The sequence below is a fragment of the Sinocyclocheilus grahami genome, unplaced genomic scaffold, assembly GCF_001515645.1.
Source record: "Sinocyclocheilus grahami isolate Dianchi unplaced genomic scaffold, SAMN03320097.WGS_v1.1 scaffold826.1, whole genome shotgun sequence".
Lineage (NCBI taxonomy): Eukaryota > Metazoa > Chordata > Actinopteri > Cypriniformes > Cyprinidae > Sinocyclocheilus > Sinocyclocheilus grahami.
Genome location: NW_015506005.1, coordinates 303,275 through 307,844, shown reverse-complemented (window position 1 = coordinate 307,844; position 4,570 = coordinate 303,275). Strand labels below are relative to the sequence as shown.

Genomic DNA, 4,570 nt, shown 5'->3' with positions numbered 1-4,570 from the left:
GAGATTACACTGTACAGAAATTTAAATCTACACACTAATACACACTATAGGCAATGTTGATGTTGTTAACATTAATAATTTGAAAATAAAGTATAACAATAATAATAATTTGCATGGTTTGATGTGATATGAGCTAACCGATCTTTAGATTAAATCACCACTGGTAGCGCGGTTCATTGTAATGCTTTTTTCCTAAACTGGTCTGAACAAAATTGGCAGACTTGTTACTTGTTCAGATGACAATATACGGGGAAAATTCTTATTTGGGTCATATATTCCAAGACGTAGGCTAAAATATGTGATTGTGAAGTACAGTGAATACAGGGGCGTAATTTTAGTCTAACAGTGGGGGGGGGGACGATAAATATAAAATTTCTCAAGAGCAATTTTTGAAGGGGACACAAATAATACAGCTAAAATTGTACTTGTAAGGATATGTGTACACAGAGGAATGGCTCACCATTTATTGTAATGCTTTTTTCCTCAGTTGGACAGAAAAATGTGGCAGGCTTGTTACTTACTTGTTCAGATGACAATTTAAGGTGAAAATTCTTATTTGGGTCATATATTCCAAGACGTAGGCTAAAATATGTGATTGTGAAGTACAGTGAATACAGGGGCGTAATTTTAGTCTAACAGTGGGGGGGGGGACGATAAATATAAAATTTCTCAAGAGCAATTTTTGAAGGGGACACAAATAATACAGCTAAAATTGTACTTGTAAGGATATGTGTACACAGAGGAATGGCTTACTACAATTAGTGCAGCAGGAAGACCGTGCCAAATTAGACAACTTAAAGCTGTTGTGGTCGCGCCGTGATAGCGTGATATGTCCATTGTAGACATTACTAGCCATTACAGTGTTGCCAAGTCCGTAGTTTTCCTTTGGAATTGGGCTACTTTAACACTGTTGCCGTGGATTGTTTTTCATGTCCGCAGGTTGAAGCGAAGCGACCCCAATAACGTGTATTTTAGCCCCCGTAATGCAATTTTTACCGGGGACCCCCTCGAAACGCGGATAGTTTGGGCAAGTTTTGGGCTATTTTTGAGTAGCAGTTTGGTGGGTTTTGTTATGAAAACATGGCAACCCTTTCCCTCAAGCAGGTAACATTATTATTGCTAAGATAGCAGACTCGTCGAAAAATACATTGGAATCATCTGTATTAAAGAGAAAATAATCACTTCATCCGATGTTTAAGTGAATAAAATGACAGCCTTACTTACTGGAGTTCCACAACTATTTACTTTGTTCTTTCTCACCGGACCTGTGTGTGTGTAGGTGATGTAAAAGAGGAAAGCAGGCATTTGGACCAAAGCACTGTGAGGCAAGGGAGGGGGAGACTCAAAATTGTTTTGACCCGTTTGTGTTGTTTTACTACTTACACAATTATTTAAAGTATAAAACATTGTTATTTACAATGCACAGCGTGATTTTAATCATAGTTTTAGGGGGGAAAACCCTCAGATAGGTGGGGGTCCTGTCCCCCCCCCCGACCCCCCCGGGATTTCCGCCTATGAATGAATATCCGCACATGTGTGGTGACTGACAGCCACACATACTTCTCAAAACATCAGATTCATCCGCGCTGGAGCTGCAGGTTTTCAAACAGAGATGGCGACAAACAGGCAAAATGTATGGACTGCAGCTTTAATTATTTATAAGCCTGAGGGATGAACTAGAGTTAAATTCAACAAGAAAAAGAGGAAAACACAAAGGAGATTTAAGGCAATTTTGCTTGTGGATGAAAAATTTTGCACATAAAATAAAGTAACAACATATTCAAGAGATGATGATTTTGGGTTTCCGTAATAAAAAAATTATATCTTTAAGGATAAAAGTAAGGGACACATTAGTAGGGTTAAAAATATAATAACTTAAATCAACCCAAAATGTATTGGTTATCCTACAATCACAAATCATAAATAGGCAGCTGTTTCATCAACAAGACCACAAAATGAGCAAGCTTCATCAATATCAAGATATTTACAGATAGATAAATTTAACCTGACACGCATACCTTTTGCTTTTAAGTTGTTGCGTGTGTTATTACGTTGAAGGTTACATGATAACATCAACATGGTGGATGATGTCCAGATCGGATTGCCATCATAGAGGCAATGCCGTAAGTTAATTTATGTCATTAGACATGTTAAAGAGTGACAGTAAATGATCAACCTTACTACAACTTTGTCTTCGTTGGCTATGGTTTAACTTGGTGTTTAATTAAGGTGGTTAGTTTCGACACACTGCACGAGAACACTACAGTGAAAAGGCAGCGTTTGAGGATGAAGTGATTAAGATGGCAGCAAGCAGGAAGTCGTCTGTGGGCAGCACTAGAAGTGGCAAGTCATCCACGTCATTGGCGAGTACCCGGGCCAGAGATGAAGACACCAAAGTGAGAGTGTCATATGCCATCCAAGAGGCTAAACTGAAAATGGAAAAGGCCGCAAGAGAAGCTCAGAATTAGCTGGAAACAGTAAGATTAGACACTAATTTGGAAGTGTTTACGCTACCATGAGAAGCTGATGCAGCCGCAGTGGAGGCACAATTGCTGGAAGATGCTGAATTAGCAATGCATACTGCAGTTGAAAGAGGAGGATCTGAATCAGAGAAAGTTTAAATTGAACGTACCAGTGAATATGTCAATTCTCAAATCAACCTTCAGCGTCATTTTCCCTTTCCACTCTTATCAGTCTTACCTGTCGCTCTGACTCACATAACAGCTTCGAAACATGGAGTCCACCTGTGAAAGACATTTCACGTACACAGTCTATCAACAACAATCCGAAGTCTGAGAAGGCTGATAGTATGCACTTACCTGCAATAAACCTATCTGATCTGTCTGCAGGTGCAATGAAGTCTGAAGTTGGGAGGACAAGCCCCATCATGAATGCGCATGCTAAGTCATATGTTCCTCGATACATTCCTCCAGCTTGCACGCCACCTCAGACAGAGCCTTTGGCACAGTATTTAGCATGACAAGACCTGTTAGTTCAAGACTGTACCAATTTGATCATAAGCCAGATAATTATTGGTCATATTCCTCATTCACCAGTGCAGCTCGTGAAGTTCACCTCACCTCACAGCAACCCAGGAATTGGACCTCATAACTAAATGGCTGGGAAAGGAATCTGGGGAAATGGAGAAGCGCATCCGCTCAGTGTATATCAGCAACCCCAATCTCGCTTTACAAAAAGAATGGAAAAGAGTGCTATGCTGCAGCAGAAATCACTGAAAGGTCACTGTTTCAATGGTTGGGCAGTTATGCTAAGATTTCAGCTAAAGATCACACCAAATTACGTGCACTCTGGGATTTGCTTATGGAAGTGCTAAAGAAGATGGTTATCTTACAGGTCTGTCATACCTCGACACTTCATGTGGAATCACACCAATTGTGTAGCGCTTACTCTCTGGGCAATATGAACCCAGACTCTGGATATTTGTGTTTTACCAGCACACAACAGGTAAGTTGCATGAATTAATATGAAACAATGAAAAAAATTCACTAATGTAATTGTGGTTTCTAAATCTTGTTGTCACTCTTTTGTTTTTGTAGATCTCATAAAACCTTTCCCTTGGTTTCTAACAAGGTACGTTCATATACTTATCTTTGTTAGTTCACTTTACCTCAGCATTTAATTCACTCTAATGAGGTCGAATATGAACACTTATATTACCTATGTTAACTTTTTTTTTTTTAAATCAATCAGTACTCAAGTATCAAAACCCAATTAATATACAACCACAGTTGTCAACACAATGGAAAATCAACACTTCTCAATGAAGTATAATAGACATCCTTCTATTTCAACCCTCAATTGTTCAGTCTTTCAAGAAAAACAGTTCTTTGAATAGTCTTTTATCTTTTGACGAGGAAAAGAAGAAGAAAAAAGTCATTCAATTTCCTGCCTTTCGCAGAGTTCAGAAAACTGTCTTTTTTTCACAGAAAATCCAAGAACAGACTCAAGGGGGGGCTCACCAGTCCAAACCCTACTCAGAACCAGTGGAAGGCTGAGCCAAATCCAGAATACAGGCTCCAGAACATCTTGTTACATCAGACAGAGGACATCAACCGAACATGAAAAGGGGGAGAACAAACAAATAACCTGACCTTGAATAGACAATGTCTTAAAACAATCATCAATATATTCATTGTAACAACATACAATAAAGTTTTAACTCATGAAAGTAAACTAATCACCATAAATCACACATTTCACACAGAACTTGTGCATCCTGAATATATGTACATGCATTCTTCAATTACAGAATACCTTCTCCATATATGCAATGTCTGTGATTGTTGTTTTTCCACAAAACCCACTCATTAATATATGACTGATTGCTTCTCGACACGCAATTGATTACACAATTAGATGTTATTTACCAAATGCAGCATTACACATTTTTTTACATACATAAATCAATCTAACAGATTTAATTTCTGTAGATTTTTCTCTTACACATTATTAACAATTTGATTTGTAACTATTAACAAGGCAAATTGACTTACCAAGGAGATTGCTAAACTCACAGAAAATTCCAGAGAGGTGTAGGTGTATTGCTTCC

The 4,570-nt window shown here is 38.3% G+C and overlaps 2 long non-coding RNA genes across 2 annotated transcripts; one reads left to right on the top strand and one right to left on the bottom strand.

The window, feature by feature from the left end:
- Positions 1-2,126: 2,126 nt before the first annotated feature.
- On the bottom strand, positions 2,127-2,816 carry LOC107562520 (uncharacterized). The gene is made up of 3 exons (XR_001605997.1): positions 2,701-2,816; positions 2,515-2,601; positions 2,127-2,429 (listed from the first exon to the last, which is right to left on the bottom strand). It is a non-coding gene; the product is annotated as an uncharacterized lncRNA (long non-coding RNA).
- A 283-nt stretch (positions 2,817-3,099) lies between these two features.
- LOC107562519 (uncharacterized) lies at positions 3,100-4,349 on the top strand. Its single transcript, XR_001605996.1, has 3 exons — positions 3,100-3,465; positions 3,558-3,591; positions 3,948-4,349. It is a non-coding gene; the product is annotated as an uncharacterized lncRNA (long non-coding RNA).
- The last annotated feature ends 221 nt before the right edge of the window (positions 4,350-4,570 follow it).